Genomic DNA, 19138 nt, shown 5'->3' on the forward strand with positions numbered 1-19138 from the left:
CTCACAGCTCTCTCCATGATGATGTGGACCTTGGGGTCGCTGAAATCAACAAAAAGCAGCAGAGAAAGCTAAACAATGTGCAATGTTCACACAGAGAACACTGCCCTAGTTTTTTTCTGCATAGCTCCAGATGTGTAGATGAATGGAGCAAGCCGTATGCGGGGCAGTACATGGAACTCACATGTCAGCGCCAGCTGGAGAGGTGGGGTGCATAGAGCGGCGGAGCTTGCAGACAGCCTTGTGCTCCATGTCAATCATTTTTAGGCAGGTGTTTACTTCCCAGGTCTGCCGTAGGAAACAGGAAGTCCCATTAGTGTAATTTCACAACAGATATATTCTGCTGTACTAACTAGTTGTTGAAAGGCTAGAAAAGAGCTCACTGACTGATAGTCTAAGTCTCTAACTCTCATTCTCTTACCAGCCGAGCGAGTTCGTTCCCCTCCTCCAGGGTTTCCTTCCACACCCTTCAAATAAAACACAAAGCATTTCAACTTTCCTGGCTTCCTATTTATCTGTTGTTTATTTTACCCACACCTCCTGGAGTGCTGCTGGTGACAGAGAATGGCAGTGAAGGTGAGAGCTGACGTGGTACTCACCTCTCCCTAAGGGATTTTTTGCCCTGAGACACCAGCCAGTCGCTCATGTGCTCCATGGTGACATGGGGCGAGACCTGGCCTCGACTCTGGAGCAGCAGATAGTGGACCATGAGCTTCTTCTGCAAGATGAGGTAAGGTGTGAGACCGTGCCACTAAAGACCATATAATGTGCTTTCAGAAGGGCCTCTCGTAACATTTCACAACTGCTCATGTCTCACAATTTGCAAGTGATATTAAGAACTCTTATGACCATCTTCTCTAAACTGTCTTGAAATAAAACTCTTGTTTTGGGATTAAATCTATCTCTTTCTTTCTGTGGTTACTGTTTTTGTGGGATGAATCTTACCTGTTTATTGTAATATGCTTCCTCCCAGCAGGCCTGCAGAGTCTGAAAATAAAGGCTGCTTCTACAGAATTCCTTTGAAAATAATTAAAATAAGTATGCTTTATTAGGTACATTATGCACAGGCATTTACAGTATGCCAAAAGGAATATCTCCTAAAATTACCTTAGTGGGACCATAAGTGAACTCAGGAATGCTCCCAATCCTATCCATGGTCAGAGGGGGACGAAATGCAGCGCTATAAATATACGGGATGCTCTAGAGATAACAGGAATTACTTAAAGTCGCGAATGATCAATGCCTGTGGAATCGTCCAATTTGCTGCGCTGAGAATTGAGTTGTAGGCGATATTTGGTTATGTTTGGCGCAACATACATGTTTACATTCTATTGCCATGGAGAAATTGAGTTTCTAGAACCTGTTTTCTTCTATATCTTTATTTCGTGAAATATTAAGATCTTTTTTTTGTCATAATGTGTATATGAGGACGTTGGAGCCCGTTCCGATTCATGACGCGGTTATCCAGGTGCAAGTTGCATAGACCTACTAATCAAACCTTGGCTTACAAGTTAAATTAAATTAGTATATATGCCTATACAAATCTATTGACCACGTCCATTTAAATCAATGATTGTCAATTGAAAATCTGGTTGTTGTGTTATCCTGTTGTGCGTGTCAGGTGTCCTCTTAAGCACGTTATTCCAATATTTCCTAGAATTGACGCAGGTTACACTTTTGCAAAACTACTCGGTTAAAAATAAGAGCATGAATGACAATAAAGGTATGACTTGAATTATATGTGTAGTAGTGTGATGTTGTTCCCCTAGATTATGCACCAAATTGCACACAAGGACAGTTCAAGTAGGCCAGGTCAAGAGGGGATGTTAAAAAGTTAATAATAATAGTAATTCAATGTGGTTTCTTTATTTAATTACAGCTCCATAGCTAATGTTATTTTTTGGTGTACAAACATTTTTATGTATCTATATTGTTAATACACCTAATTGTAAAAGTTGTGTATATTTTGGTTTGGTCCATCGCGGGTTATCTGTATTTATGTACCCTCTTATTGTTCTCTTTTGCCTGACCTTCAACTAGCAAGGTATGTTGTCCTTGGCGCCGTAATTTGTCGATATAAAACTGTGGTAAAGTTACACAAAGTGCTGTTACGCAACTACAGGTTTTGTTACAATGTGGACAATATAAAGATTTATGTTAACAACTTTCACCGAGCTCGCTAATTAGGGTACCTATTGTAACTCGGGAGTATTTGGGTCAGTGTTTGAGTGAGTTTCTATGTGCTCACGCAGGTGCCCGAGAGCTGTGGCTGCACCAAGGGCTAAACTATTGTGTGTTGTCTCTTCGTGTACAGGTATGTCATTTATTTTGTCAGAATTATGTTGTATATCATTTTACTTGTATTGTATAGTGTGTTGTTAGGCACTGAATGTGTGCATGCAGCACCTGTTCTCTTTTGCCTGACCTTCAACTAGCAAGGTGCCCGAGAGCTGTGGCTGCACCAAGAGCTAACATATTGTGTGTTGTCTCTTCGTGTGCAGGTCGAATAAAAATTATCCAACCATCAGAATTCCAGTTGTGGCAGTGTCCTAATTACGTGACCTGCCGACTGGTCAGCTCAAGCCGACCGCCGGAGCTGTGCATGTGGATGAGGTGCACGACCTGCGCATGTGAATTTGTTGATGGCTTACTGTAAGTGAATATATACTGTAAACAGTGAAAGTGAATGTAGCATATTCATTAGATACAGGTATTCGTGCTTATTTGTATGTTTTGGATGAATTTGTTTATTGCATTTTTTGGGGGGGGTATTTGAATGCACTAAATGCACCCGTGTTATGCTGGGGATTTTAGTGTGGGTAGAGGGAGGGGTGTCCTTCCATTTACACCAATTGTACAGTCAGCTCCTGGGAGTAGAGCGTTTGCTAGTCCTGAGTTTGCAAGCACTGGGAGGGGTAGGCTGTTTGTTCCACCTGACCAGGGTATCCCACCTCTGTCTTTTGATGTACCATCATCCACAGTACTCGGTGATAATGGGACGCCTCCGAGTCAGCTTAGTGACCTTATTAAGCAGATTGGTTCAGAGATAGGAGAATCTATCAGAGCGAGTTTACTGCAGCCTGGGGTTTCAAGTCTTTCTCCTGCCCGTCCCCCTCACCAACCCCAGCAGTTTCCCCTGCCTGAGCAGTGTGGGTCAACCTTTATTGATGCGTCCAAGCTGAATCTGGTTGTGAAGTCAGATGTTAGTGCTCCACCTCTTTTTAGGGGTGATGGCTCAGATAAGTACTCTGTCCTGGAGTGGGAGGAGTTAATGGAAGTCTACCTAGAGAAGAGGGGTTACACTGGGTCTGGGAATGAGATGAGGATTCCTAGTCAATGAACTTGTCATAAATCAACATAGGATAGGCCCTCTTCCCCCCCCCCCCCCCCCCACAAGACTCATATATATATATATATATATATATATATAGGAAATGTAAGCAAGGGTTGAGCTTCTTCAGTTTGTGTCACAAAGTGGATAAGTTTCTGTGTCCCTTTCAGAGTGAGTGACAAATTTACTTTCTATAGTGTACCAAGAGTTGTTCCCTCGCTTACGGCCATACCAGCCTGAATACGCCCGATCTCGGAAGCTAAGCAGGGTTGGGCCTGGTTAGTACTTGGATGGGAGACCGCCTGGGAATACCAGGTGCTGTAAGCTTTTTGTCCCAGTAGAGCGTGCTCTTGTGTCATGGAGCAACTGCCTTTTATTTATCACCCTAATAATATCATGGATTGTTATTGGACTAAATGCAGTTTGTGTGCTGCCCTGCCCTGCCCTGATCAAATCAAATAATGGACAGTGCGTTTCCCTCAAAATATAGGCAGTACATGCAATCTTAGTTTTTAGTCTAGGAGACAGTCAATGTCTGTAGTCCATTAGGGCACTATAAAATCCCTTCAATGTTTTGCCTGATTCCGTTAATTCCCAAGTTCCCTTTTCTCCGTTTAGATTTCCCCGTTGACCGTTTGTCCCTGTTTTGGCAGGTTTTCGCTCTCAAAAGTACACCTTTTTAATAGCAAAACAGCACAATTGGATGTTCTATGTCCACAACAATGTTTAAACCCTATCAGGTGACCATTTGTGAGGTCTGGGAAAAATGTAAGACATTTAGATTTTGGGGTGTAGTTACCCTTAAATGCAAGCGTGCACCAGGAAGAGACCTTTGTTTGGTTAAGCGGTGTTGCTGTAGAACAAATGGCCACTGGAGTGATGCAAATGATCACGGTATAATTCTGCCAGGCAGGCATAGGCTACTTTGTAGTTAACATTTACTTGCGAAGGTTTTGGGGAAAGCCATTCCTTCCCTACCAGAAGAAGGTTATCATTAGCATCATCGCTAACGGCTACACAAAGTGTAGACATACGCGCGCACCGCACACATGCACACAGACAGGGGCATTCCTGTGCCGTTTCAGAAAGTTCATGGAAATACGAATCACTGATGCATTTTGTTCATGTCTTATGATTGACTTGGGCAAATGAATGTGTTTTCTAACAAGTTGAATAGATTTAGTTGATTTCTTACTAAGTTCAATAAATGTTTGAATATTGTTGAATTTCGGTTTAATGTCTGGATTCCGTGATTCGGTCCGCAACGCTTATTTTATAGGGCCCTAGTCAATGAACTTGTCATAAATCAACATAGGATAACGATATTATAACCGCGATTGATAATAGACAGTACTGTGCAGCCGTCTTCATCGACCTGGCCAAGGCTTTCGACTCTGTCAACCACCGCATTCTTATTGGCAGACTAAATAGCCTTGGTTTCTCAAATGACTGCCTCGCCTGGTTCACCAACTACTTCTCAGATAGAGTTCAGTGTGTCAAATCGGAGGGCCTGTTGTCTGGACCTATGGCAGTCTCTATGGGGGTGCCACAGGGTTCAATTCTTGGGCCGACACTTTTCTCCGTGTATATCAATGATGTCGCTCTTGCTGCTGGTGACTCTCAGATCCACCTCTACGCAGACGACACCATTTTGTATACATCTGGCCCTTCATTGGACACTGTGTTAACAAACCTCCAAACGAGCTTCAATGCCATACAACACTCCTTCAGTAGCCTCCAACTGCTCTTAAACACTAGTAAAACTAAATGTATGCTTTTCAATCGAACGCTGCTGGCACCCTCCCTCCCGACTAGAATCACCACTCTCGACGGGTCTGACCTAGAGTATGTGGACAACTACAAATACCTAGGTGTCTGGTTAGACTGTAAACTCTCCTTCCAGACTCACATAAAGAATCTCCAATCCAAAGTTAAATCTAGAATCGGCTTCCTATTTCGCAAACAAAGCCTCCTTCACTCATGCTGCCAAACATGCCCTCGTAAAACTGACTATCCTACCGATCCTTGACTTCGGCGATGTCATTTACAAAATAGCCTCCAACACTCTACTCAGCAAACTGGATGTAGTCTATCACAGTGCCATCCGTTTTGTCTCCAAAGCCCCATACACTACCCACCACTGTGACCTGTACGCTCTTGTTGGCTGGTCCTCACTACATGTTCGTCGTCAAACCCACTGGCTCCAGGCCATCTATAAATCACTGCTAGGCAAATCCCCGCCTTATCTTAGCTCATTGGTCACCATAGCAGCACCCACCCGTAGTCTGCGCTCCAGCAGGTATATCTCACTGGTCATTCCCAAAGCCAACACCTCCTTTGGCCGCCATTCCTTCCAGTTCTCTGCTGCCAATGACTGGAACGAATTGCAAAAATCTCTGAAGCTGGAGACTCTTATCTCCCTCACTAACTTTAAGCATCAGTTGTCAGAGCACCTTACCGATCACTGCACCTGTACACAGCCCATCTGAAATTAGGCCACCCAACTACCTCATCCCTATATTGTTATTTATTTTGCTCTTTTGCACCCCGGTATCTCTATTTGCACATAATCTCTTGCACATCTAGCATTCCAGTGTTAATACTATTGTAATTATTTTGCACTATAGCCTATTTATTGCCTTACCTCCATAACTTGCTACATTTGCACACACTGTATATATATTTTCTGTTGTATTTTTGACTTTGTTTTTTTACCCCAAATGTAACTCTGTGTTGTTTTTATCGCACTGCTTTGCTTTATCTTGGCCAGGTCGCAGTTGTAAATGAGAACTTGTTCTCAACTGGCTTACCTGGTTAAATAAAGGTGAATTTTTTTTAATTTTTTTAATAAGTTTGCAAATGTGATGATGCATGGAATGCTTGATATTTTTCATGGAGAAAATTAGCTTCCCCAAACTTGAGAGCAAGACTGGCCTAAACGCGCTAATGTTTTCCTTTGCTAATGTCCGTCCCGCCCCCCTGTCAGCTGTCAGTTTTGTCGATGACCACGTACATAAGACACGCCAATCACCGACACCTGAAGTTCCATGACCATCACAGCCCTAGTTGTATGCTTGAGTTTGTTCAGAGGAGGCTTTGAATAAAATCCGATCTGAGTGTGAAATGCCTTACTGAGGGTAAATGGAAGCTCCTCTTGTGCCCGGCTCAGCCTTATACAGTTTAAGGTACTTTACCGTATCCATTTCAGTAAGGCCAGATTGTCCAAATTCTACCCAAATATTGATGGTACATGTGACAGGTGTAAAAGCTCCTTGGTGGACTTGACCCACATGTTCTGGTCCTGTCCCCGTCTGGCAGATTATTTGTCCACTATTTAAAACCCTTTCTGAAGCATTTGATATAAAGTTGCAGCCTAGTGCAGAAATTGCTATTTTTGGAGTACCAAACAACAATCCTTCTCTGACCAATAGACAGCTAGATGCCATTGCCTTTGCCTCCCTGTTAGCCCGCAGAAGGATTTTATTGGATTGGAAATCTATCAATCCTCCCTTAGCCTCTCTTTGGCTCGAAGATCTGAAGCTGTTCCTAAAATGAGAAAAAATGAAGTTACCATTCGAGGGTCAACCAACTCATTTTATTCCTCCTGGGACCCGATGATATCCTATTTTGAACAGCTCCAAACACTTCCTCCAGATTAGTACTCTTGGCCCCACCTTGAGATTACTGCTATATAGGCCTATAAAATCACTTAATCACCTGAAATTGTTAGGCTATTACATTTTTGCTTGAAGTAACGTTGTTGTATACTTTTGTTTTGTTTTCTGACATGTAAGTCAATTACTTTCCCTTTCTTTTTAAATGTGTTTGGAGGCATTCTGGGGGGAGGGGGAGGTCAAAGGGGGACTAAAAGGGGAGAAATGTACCATGTCTTTACATGTTATCTTTCATTCATTGTGAATACAAAATATATAATTTGAAAGGGAAGGCTTTGAAGCCAGATTTAGCGGATTTTGCTGTTTAGTTTTCCTCAACCTGTGTTTTGTTTCTCTCTCCTCTCCCTGTTAGATGGTGAGGCTGCTTCTCTCCAGAGGAGCCAACATTAATGCCTTTGACAAGAAGGATCGCCGAGCAATCCACTGGGCTGCTTACATGGGTGATGAGTTTACCACATCATTTACATTCTGACTAATGTCCTTTATACCAATGAATGAATGAATGAATGGACTGTGTGTTAGTCTCACAGCTCAGCTGTATGAGCCACGTCTAGTGTGTTATTATGTCAGAATCATGTACTAAGTAGGTTGATTAGATGTTTTCAGTTGTACTAACATGATGTAGGTGTTGCTTATGGTGCTGTGTACCACTGTAAACTAATCTCTCTCTCTCTCTCGCTCTCGCTCTCTCTACCTACCATAGGGCACATTGAGGTGGTGAAACTGCTGGCCTCTCATGGATCAGAGGTGTCCTGTAAAGACAAGAAGGCCTACACCCCTCTCCACTCTGCAGCCTCCAGTGGAATGATCAGTGTGGTCAAGTACCTCCTGGACCTTGGAGTGGATGTGAGTCAACACGCATTCAAATGTGTAGTCACTGTTCAATTACAACTCAATGAAAATACAGAGCTCTAGTGGGTTGGCGAATGATTTCCTTTCAAGTAATGAAGAGATGGAGGTTGGAGCCAGTGTTTTGGACCAGGGGGTTTTCAGAACCAAGTAATGAAGAGAGAGAGGTTGGACCAGGGGGTTTTCAGAACCAGGTAATGAAGAGAGAGAGGTTGGACCAGGGGGTTTTCAGAACCAGGTAATGAAGAGAGAGAGGTTGGACCAGGGGGTTTTCAGAACCAAGTAATGAAGAGAGAGAGGTTGGACCAGGGGGTTTTCATAACCAAGTAATGAAGAGAGAGAGGTTGGACCAGGGGGTTTTCAGAACCAAGTAATGAAGAGAGAGAGGTTGTACCAGGGGGTTTTCATAACCAAGTAATGAAGAGAGAGAGGTTGGACCAGGGGGTTTTCAGAACCAAGTAATGAAGAGAGAGAGGTTGGACCAGGGGGTTTTCAGAACCAAGTAATGAAGAGAGAGAGGTTGGACCAGGGGGTTTTCAGAACCAAGTAATGAAGAGAGAGAGGTTGGACCAGGGGGTTTTCAGAACCAAGTAATGAAGAGAGAGAGGTTGGACCAGGGGGTTTTCAGAACCAAGTAATGAAGAGAGAGAGGTTGGACCAGGGGGTTTTCAGAACCAAGTAATGAAGAGAGAGAGGTTGGACCAGGGGGTTTTCATAACCAGGTAATGAAGAGAGAGAGGTTGGACCAGGGGGTTTTCATAACCAAGTAATGAAGAGAGAGAGGTTGGACCAGGGGGTTTTCAGAACCAAGTAATGAAGAGAGAGAGGTTGGACCAGGGGGTTTTCATAACCAGGTAATGAAGAGAGAGAGGTTGGACCAGGGGGTTTTCATAACCAAGTAATGAAGAGAGAGAGGTTGGACCAGGGGGTTTTCATAACCAAGTAATGAAGAGAGAGAGGTTGGACCAGGGGGTTTTCATAACCAAGTAATGAAGAGAGAGAGGTTGGACCAGGGGGTTTTCAGAACCAAGTAATGAAGAGAGAGAGGTTGGACCAGGGGGTTTTCATAACCAAGTAATGAAGAGAGAGAGGTTGGACCAGGGGGTTTTCATAACCAAGTAATGAAGAGAGAGAGGTTGTACCAGGGGGTTTTCAAAACCAAGTAATGAAGAGAGAGAGGTTGGACCAGGGGGTTTTCATAACCAAGTAATGAAGAGAGAGAGGTTGGACCAGGGGGTTTTCAGAACCAAGTAATGAAGAGAGAGAGGTTGGACCAGGGGGTTTTCAGAACCAAGTAATGAAGAGATGGAGGTTGGACCAGGGGGTTTTCAGAACCAAGTAATGAAGAGAGAGAGGTTGTACCAGGGGGTTTTCATAACCAAGTAATGAAGAGAGAGAGGTTGGACCAGGGGGTTTTCAGAACCAAGTAATGAAGAGAGAGAGGTTGGACCAGGGGGTTTTCAGAACCAAGTAATGAAGAGAGAGAGGTTGGACCAGGGGGTTTTCAGAACCAAGTAATGAAGAGAGAGAGGTTGGACCAGGGGGGTTTCATAACCAGGTAATGAAGAGAGAGAGGTTGGACCAGGGGGTTTTCATAACCAAGTAATGAAGAGAGAGAGGTTGGACCAGGGGGTTTTCAGAACCAAGTAATGAAGAGAGAGAGGTTGGACCAGGGGGTTTTCATAACCAGGTAATGAAGAGAGAGAGGTTGGACCAGGGGGTTTTCATAACCAAGTAATGAAGAGAGAGAGGTTGGACCAGGGGGTTTTCATAACCAAGTAATGAAGAGAGAGAGGTTGGACCAGGGGGTTTTCATAACCAAGTAATGAAGAGAGAGAGGTTGGACCAGGGGGTTTTCATAACCAAGTAATGAAGAGAGAGAGGTTGGACCAGGGGGTTTTCATAACCAAGTAATGAAGAGAGAGAGGTTGGACCAGGGGGTTTTCATAACCAAGTAATGAAGAGAGAGAGATTGGACCAGGGGGTTTTCATAACCAAGTAATGAAGAGAGAGAGGTTGTACCAGGGGGTTTTCATAACCAAGTAATGAAGAGAGAGAGGTTGGACCAGGGGGTTTTCATAACCAAGTAATGAAGAGAGAGAGGTTGGACCAGGGGGTTTTCAGAACCAACTAATGAAGAGATGGAGGTTGGACCAGGGGGTTTTCATAACCAAGTAATGAAGAGAGAGAGGTTGGACCAGGGGGTTTTCATAACCAAGTAATGAAGAGAGAGAGGTTGTACCAGGGGGTTTTCATAACCAAGTAATGAAGAGAGAGAGGTTGGACCAGGGGGTTTTCATAACCAAGTAATGAAGAGAGAGAGGTTGGACCAGGGGGTTTTCATAACCAAGTAATGAAGAGAGAGAGGTTGGACCAGGGGGTTTTCATAACCAAGTAATGAAGAGAGAGAGGTTGGACCAGGGGGTTTTCATAACCAAGTAATGAAGAGAGAGAGGTTGGACCAGGGGGTTTTCATAACCAAGTAATGAAGAGAGAGAGGTTGGACCAGGGGGTTTTCATAACCAAGTAATGAAGAGAGAGAGGTTGGACCAGGGGGTTTTCATAACCAAGTAATGAAGAGAGAGAGGTTGGACCAGGGGGTTTTCATAACCAAGTAATGAAGAGAGAGAGGTTGGACCAGGGGGTTTTCAGAACCAAGTAATGAAGAGAGAGAGGTTGTACCAGGGGGTTTTCATAACCAAGTAATGAAGAGAGAGAGGTTGGACCAGGGGGTTTTCATAACCAAGTAATGAAGAGAGAGAGGTTGGACCAGGGGGTTTTCAGAACCAAGTAATGAAGAGAGAGAGGTTGGACCAGGGGGTTTTCAGAACCAAGTAATGAAGAGAGAGAGGTTGGACCAGGGGGTTTTCATAACCAGGTAATGAAGAGAGAGAGGTTGGACCAGGGGGTTTTCAGAACCAAGTAATGAAGAGAGAGAGGTTGGACCAGGGGGTTTTCAGAACCAAGTAATGAAGAGAGAGAGGTTGGACCAGGGGGTTTTCAGAACCAAGTAATGAAGAGAGAGAGGTTGGACCAGGGGGTTTTCAGAACCAAGTAATGAAGAGAGAGAGGTTGGACCAGGGGGTTTTCATAACCAAGTAATGAAGAGAGAGAGGTTGGACCAGGGGGTTTTCAGAACCAAGTAATGAAGAGAGAGAGGTTGGACCAGGGGGTTTTCAGAACCAAGTAATGAAGAGAGAGAGGTTGGACCAGGGGGTTTTCATAACCAAGTAATGAAGAGAGAGAGGTTGGACCAGGGGGTTTTCATAACCAAGTAATGAAGAGAGAGAGGTTGGACCAGGGGGTTTTCAGAACCAAGTAATGAAGAGAGAGAGGTTGGACCAGGGGGTTTTCATAACCAAGTAATGAAGAGAGAGAGGTTGGACCAGGGGGTTTTCAGAACCAAGTAATGAAGAGAGAGAGGTTGGACCAGGGGGTTTTCAGAACCAAGTAATGAAGAGAGAGAGGTTGGACCAGGGGGTTTTCAGAACCAAGTAATGAAGAGAGAGAGGTTGGACCAGGGGGTTTTCAGAACCAAGTAATGAAGAGATGGAGGTTGGACCAGGGGGTTTTCATAACCAAGTAATGAAGAGATGGAGGTTGGAGCCAGTGTTTTGGGCCAGGGGGTTTTCAGAACCAAGTGACCTGATCAGGAATGTATTGTTTTGTTCCCCCCCCCCCCCCCCCCCCCCCCCTCTCTCTCTCCACTCTTTTCCCTCCCTTGCTCCCTCCAGATAAATGAGCCCAATGGGTACGGTAACACCCCCCTCCACGTGGCATGCTACAACGGGCAGGACGTGGTGGTGAATGAGCTGATCGAGTGTGGCGCCAACGTGAACCAGGTGAACGAGAAGGGTTTCGCCCCACTCCACTTCACGGCCGCCTCGTGCCATGGGGCGCTCTGCCTGGAGCTGCTGGTGGGCAACGGGGCCCTCGTCAACATCAAGGTGAGGAGACCGGATGACCAACACTGTGTCTGAACTAAATAACACCCTATTCCCTATGTAGTGCACTACTTTTGACCAGGGGCCCATAGAGCAAGGAGCCGTGGTGACACTGTCTGTGTCCCAAATGGCACCCTGTTCCCTTTATAAGTACACTACTTTGGTTCAAAAAGTAGTTCACTATGAAGAGAATAGGGTGCCATTTGCGACGCACACACTGACGCAGCACATGGCTTAGTATTTGGCCCTGGTCTACATTCAAATACCAATGGAATAGGCCTAACAATGCAAACTAAATGCAATCAAGCGCTCCTCCAATACGTGTTTGATTTTGCCTGTGGTCAGCAGCACAGACTGCCGTGTGAACCATCTTTGTCTTTCTATCTGCAGAGTAAAGATGGAAAGACCCCCCTCCACATGACGGCCATCCACGGACGCTTCTCCAGATCTCAAGCCATCATCCAGAATGGTGAGTCGCTGTGAATGCTCTCAACTGAATATATATGAACCAGTAGGCTCTTCAGCATTGTCTTTAGTCTTCAAACCATGATTCACTGGCACAGAGCAATGTTACTTGCAATGTGGTTGAACATGAAGCTTCATGAGGCCTCTAGGGTCAAGTGGTTGACGTGTGTGTGTGTCTGTGTGTGTGTGTGTGTGTGTGTGTCTGTGTGTGTGTGTCTGTGTGTGTGTGTCTGTGTGTGTGTGTGTTCTGTAGGTGCTGAGATCGACTGTGAAGAAAAGAATGGAAACACACCCCTGCACATCTCTGCTCGCTACGGCCACGAGTTACTCATCAATACACTCATCACGAACGGAGCTGACACAGCCAAGTGAGAACACACACACACACAGTTTCCAGCAATAATGCAACATGCATCTGCAATTCTGTCATTGACCGAATTGCCGCTTGGAGACTATGCTCAACACATTGTGGTGTGTGGGGGGTTGATAGACAGGGCATTGCAGCATGCTGATGTGTTGATCTGCTGTGGGGTTTAATGAGGACTGTGATGTGGTGCTGTTTCCAATCTTAGCTGAATCAACTGTAAGTCACTCTGGATAAGAGTGTCTGCTTAAAGTCTAAAATGTAAAAATGTGTTGCAGGCGAGGCGTCCATGGGATGTTCCCCCTCCACCTGGCTGCTCTCAGTGGGTTCTCTGACTGCTGTCGGAAGCTCCTCTCATCAGGCTTTGATATAGACACCCCTGACGACTTTGGAAGGACCTGTTTACATGCTGCAGCAGCTGTTGGGTGAGTGGACTGGTCCAGGCTTTACACCAAGGAATATTTAGTTCATGAACTGGAAAGCCACCAGAAAGAACAAACACATATTCACACTCTTACATTTCACATTGTTTAGCAGTATAAAAAAATCGTTTAGATCATTAGTGCGGTATCATTTCTGTATAATGTGGTTCCATGCCATGGTGGTATTGACTTGCGCTCTGGTCTAAATTGTCTTTATATCTTCTTGAAAGAGAAGAGAAACCTGCAAACTGCTCTTGCTAGTATCACTTTTTATTATAGCTTTTATTAGCATTATAAAAACAGTGATACTAGCAAGAGCAGTGTACGGGTTTCTCTTTTCTTTAAGGTTCTCATTGTTACCATCCACCTGATAGCTCAGATGTGAAAGGGCCTTTCTGAACTTGATATCTTGTTACCATCCACCTGATAGCTCAGATGAACGAGAGCCTTTCTGAACTTGATATCTTGTTACCATCCACCTGATAGCTCAGATGTACGAGAGCCTTTCTGAACTTGATATCTTGTTACCATCCACCTGATAGCTCAGATGTACGAGAGCCTTTCTGAACTTGATATCTTGTTACCATCCACCTGATAGCTCAGATGAACGAGAGCCTTTCTGAACTTGATATCTTGTTACCATCCACCTGATAGCTCAGATGTACGAGAGCCTTTCTGAACTTGATATCTTGTTACCATCCACCTGATAGCTCAGATGTACGAGAGCCTTTCTGAACTTGATATCTTGTTACCATCCACCTGATAGCTCAGATGTACGAGAGCCTTTCTGAACTTGATATCTTGTTACCATTCACCTGATAGCTCAGATGTACGAGGGCCTTTCTGAACTTGATATCTTGTTACCATCCACCTGATAGCTCAGATGTACGAGAGCCTTTCTGAACTTGATATCTTGTTACCAGGAACCTGGACTGTCTGAATCTGCTGCTCAACACAGGGGCAGACTTCAACAGAAAGGACAGCTTCGGAAGGTCTGTCTGTGGCATAAAATAACTTTCATATGTGATCTTTATGATAATGGGGAATATAGTATAGGGGCATATAGGAATTATTATGGGAAATATTGGGCGGCAGGTAGCCTAGCGGTTAAGAGCGTTGGGTCAGTAACCGAAAGGTTGCTGGTTCAAATCCCCTAGCTGACTAGGTGAAAAATGTGTCTATGTGCACTGCAGCAAGGCACTTAACCCTAATTGCTCCTGTAAGTCGCACTGGATAAGAGTGTCTGCTAAATGACGTAAATGTAAAATGTAAATGTTATACAGCTCCAATAAGCTGTTTCTGTTGTTGATGTTGAATGGTTTCTGTGCGTTCTTCTAGGAGTCCTCTGCATTATGCGGCAGCCAATTGTAACTACCAGTGTCTGTTTGCCTTGGTGGGGTCTGGGGCCAGTGTGAACGATCTGGATAAAAGGGGTTGCACCCCGCTCCACTACGCTGCTGCCTCCGACACAGACGGAAAGTACGTCTCACACCTCTCTTACTGTTGTGTGTGTTGTGGTGCCATGACCTTTCACATTTCACTGTAGTCTGGAGAGTATGTTGTGGTGCCATGACCTTTCACATTTCACTGTAGTCTGGAGAGTATGTTGTGGTGCCATGACCTTTCACATTTCACTGTAGTCTGGAGAGTATGTTGTGGTGCCATGACCTTTCACATTTCATTGTAGTCTGGAGAGTATGTTGTGGTGCCATGACCTTTCACATTTCACTGTAGTCTGGAGAGTATGTTGTGGTGCCATGACCTTTCACATTTCACTGTAGTCTGGAGAGTATGTTGTGGTGCCATGACCTTTCACATTTCACTGTAGTCTGGAGAGTATGTTGTGGTGCCATGACCTTTCACATTTCACTGTAGTCTGGAGAGTATGTTGTGGTGCCATGACCTTTCACATTTCACTGTAGTCTGGAGAGTATGTTGTGGTGCCATGACCTTTCACATTTCACTGTAGTCTGGAGAGTATGTTGTGGTACCATGACCTTTCACATTTCACTGTAGTCTGGAGAGTATGTTGTGGTGCCATGACCTTTCACATTTCACTGTAGTCTGGAGAGTATGTTGTGGTGCCATGACCTTTCACATTTCATTGTAGTCTGGAGAGTATGTTGTGGTGCCATGACCTTTCACATTTCACTGTAGTCTGGAGAGTATGTTGTGGTGCCATGACCTTTCACATTTCACTGTAGTCTAGAGTATGTTGTTGGTCGTGTTTGAATACATACTAGTGTTAAATCTGCAGTGTGAAAGCTTGGCCACGTCTCCTTTGGGAAAGTGTCTCTGCTTGCTTATCTGTCTGTCTTGATGTTGGTATAATGATTAGTGAACTCTTGACCTCTGACCTCTAGGTGTCTGGAATATTTGCTGCGAAACGACGCTAACCCAGGGATCAGGGACAATCAGGGCTACAACGCAGTCCATTACGCGTCTGCGTACGGACACCGCCTCTGTCTGGAGCTGGTGAGTCAGAACCACAGGGGACTAGACGCCCTGCATTCACAGACCATTTTGTCTGCGTCCCAAATGAATGTAGGGCCCATAGGGCTCTGGTCAAAAGTAATGCACTATATAGGGAATAGGGTGCCATTTGGGACAGACGTTGATATTCAGTAGGTTTTAAGGTGTGGTTGCATGTTTGTCGTGGCCGCATCGTCACTCTTGATGTTCTTTTTCCAGATTGCAAGTGAAACACCTTTAGATGTGGTAAGTACCAGTTGGTTACTTTTCCTCACACTAGCTTGTTTAAGATACGAATGCAACACCCCAGTATGTCTGCAGGGGCTGGTCACTGAGATTTACAACATGAAACATGCTACTAGACTAACCTTCAAAGTAAATATGTTACAAGTCTAAACTGGCCCGTCCTTGTCTTTCCCCAGCTAATGGAAACCTCAGGGACAGACATCCTGAACGACTCTGATGTCAGAGCTCCCATCAGCCCCCTACACTTAGCTGTGAGTAAAGCCTACCTGCTCCTGTAGGGGTCTCGCCACATGACAAATGGCACCCTATTCCCTATTTAGTGCACTACTTTTGACCAGAGCCTTATGGGCCCAGATCAAAAGTACTGCACTACATGGGAAATAGGGTGCTATCTGGGATGCAGGCATGGTGTTGTTTTTCCACGAAAAGTTGATTGTCCAGACACTCACACACCATGTTCCTATCTGTTCCTGATTAGTGTAAAATACATGCATATTTTGACACGGTGATGATGAGGATGATTTCCTTATTTTGCCATTTGAGTTAATCAACCTCCAACAGAGGAGAAGTAGAGTGTTTCTAAATCTCACGCTTGGCAGGGACCTTCGATGTTGATGCTGGGCGGGAGAAAAAATGGGCACCCGATTTGAGAGACACTGGTCTACTTTAGGGGTCTAGGACTGTTTCTGTTCAGGCATACCACTGGTCTACTATAGGACATTGATTATATTAAGAGTGTATATCTGTTCAGGCGCACCACTGGTCTACTATAGGACATTGATTATATTAGGAGTGTATTTCTGTTCAGGCGTACCACTGGTCTACTATAGGACATTGATTATATTAAGAGTGTATATCTGTTCTGGCATACCACTGGTCTACTATAGGACATTGATTATATTAGGAGTGTATATCTGTTCAGGCATACCACTGGTCTACTATAGGACATTGATTATATTAGGAGTGTATATCTGTTCTGGCATACCACTGGTCTACTATAGGACATTGATTATATTAGGAGTGTATATCTGTTCAGGCATACCACTGGTCTACTATAGGACATTGATTATATTAGGAGTGTATATCTGTTCAGGCATACCACTGGACTTTGCTTCAGACTGTGTGTTTGTTTCCATTCAGGCGTACCACGGCCACCACCATGCTATGGAGGTCCTGGTTCAGTCTCTGCTGGATCTAGACGTGAGGAACAGCCAGGGGCGCACCCCTCTGGACCTGGCTGCCTTTAAAGGCCATGTGGAGTGTGTTGACGTCCTCATCAACCAGGGAGCCTCCATCCTGGTTAAAGACTTCACCCTGAAGAGGACCCCCATCCACGCTGCAGGTACGCATAGGATATCACGTAAGACCTAGAGATTCTGTAATTCAAAAGTTTTCCTTACCAAGATGGACATTTGTTTGGTCATGTTGCTAGGACGCCAATGTCCACTCTAGGGATATTATATAGCATAGTGTGAAAATGCCCACTACACACTGATCTAAGGTCATTTTTTGTCATTATTGCTGAGGATCTGGGGAGGGTAAGCTGATCCTAGATCAGTGCACAGGGGGACTTCTATCCAGAGCCAGGTACACAGCTAGCAGGTGACAGGCTTCGAGGGCCTCAGCCCCAAAATGTTTTATTATCTGCTGTGTTAACATCATGAGGATGTCATCTACCAATACCACTGTTCTAGAAATCTGTCTGTTCATGTGAAGGTAATAGTCGTCCAGCAATCAGCTCATATCCTCTCTGTTTAGCCTCCTCTAGCTACCAACGGTCAATCATCTCACATTCTTATATCCTCTCTGTTTATCCTCCTCTAGCTACCAACGGTCATTCGGAGTGTTTGCGTTTGCTGATTGGAAATGCTGACCTCCAGAGTCCAGTGGACGTTCAAGACGGGAATGGACAGTAAGTCAATTGGGTTTTGGATACAATTCCTGAAATAAAGAGATTTTGACACTAGTTCTACGTCCCAAATGGCACCCTATGCCCTACTTGGTGCACTACTTTAAACCAGAACCCTATGGGCTCGGGTCAAAAGTAGTGTACCATATAGGGAATAGGTTGCCATTTGGGACTCAGCCTGGTTATTACCAGTTTGTAATATGACCTTGTTGTCTTGTGTATCAGAACCCCTCTGATGCTGTCAGTGCTGAGCGGACACACAGACTGTGTGTACTCACTGCTCAACAAGGGAGCCAGCGTAGAAGCCAAAGACAAGTGGGGCAGAACAGCGCTACACAGAGGGGTGAGGAGGAGAGCTGGCTGTATACGCTCACACACAGAAAGAGACGGGGAGGCTCAAATATACATATTATCTTCAGAAAAGTAGTTGTCCATGGGTAGTGGTGTATTCATCCCTGTAGGGGGACCTGCCTCCAGACATCATTTGTAATAATTGATGATTCATTATTATATCATTGATTATTAGTTATTCAAATCCATTCTTGTCTCCCTGCCCTTCCTCCCAGGCGTTGACGGGTCATGAGGAGTGTGTGGAGGCCCTGCTGCAGCACAGCGCCAGCTTCCTGGTTCGGGACTGTAAGGGGCGGACCCCTGTCCACCTGGCGGCGGCATCCGGACACATCGGGGTGCTGGGGGGACTCCTACACGCCGCCCAGTCAGTGGAGACCCTCCCCGTCATCACAGACAACCAGGGCTACACGCCACTACACTGGGCCTGCTACAACGGTACGTACTGGACTAACGGAACACTAGATATTTTCTGATTTTCTCTCTTCAGCACCGTAAACATGTCCCTGAATTAGGCAGGCCATACAACTAGGGGTGTAACGATTCGATTTGTATCACGATTCGTGGTTGTCGATACGATTCAAGGACGATATTGGTTCATTTAGAACGATACGATCCGAAACGATTCAGTGACTTGAAATCGATTCAGTAACCTTTTAGCCAAAAATTCAACCAGTGTGACTGAAATAAATACCTGGATACTGGACAGTGCAGGTGAAGTTTCCTAGATTCCTGTTTCTTGTAAGGACCGCAATGGTGGCTTGATAATTTCTCGCTCGTCGGCTTCTCCTCTGTCGTCCGCCATGCTATGTTTTGTTGTCTTTGCGCCTTTGCGCTGCTGCTGGCGTGGGGCGATGACGTCACGGATAGGCAGACTGAATCGAGTAATGTTTAAAGCCTTTATCATTAAAAGTGCTAAGAAAAAACATCCATATAAAGTCTGACGTGCTTAAATCCAATGGGTTATTTCCTAGTATCGATACAATCGATTTATTACATTTTAAAACGATGTTAGAGTGATATATGTTGTCCAAAAGGCCAACTCACCGAGCACAGATCGATGTAGTTGGATCATAGGAATATAAATCGATACATCGATGTAGTAGATGGATCGTTA

At 44.8% G+C, this 19138-nt stretch overlaps 1 long non-coding RNA gene across 1 annotated transcript; it reads left to right on the plus strand.

Moving 5' to 3' along the window:
• The first annotated feature begins 17066 nt into the window (after positions 1-17066).
• On the plus strand, positions 17067-17997 carry LOC311115694. Its single transcript, XR_014611308.1, has 3 exons — positions 17067-17106; positions 17589-17676; positions 17899-17997. It is a non-coding gene; the product is annotated as an uncharacterized lncRNA (long non-coding RNA).
• Positions 17998-19138: the final 1141 nt, after the last annotated feature.

Source organism: Coregonus lavaretus, assembly GCF_964263955.1.
Source record: "Coregonus lavaretus genome assembly, contig: HAP1_SCAFFOLD_1025, whole genome shotgun sequence".
NCBI classification, from domain to species: domain Eukaryota; kingdom Metazoa; phylum Chordata; class Actinopteri; order Salmoniformes; family Salmonidae; genus Coregonus; species Coregonus lavaretus.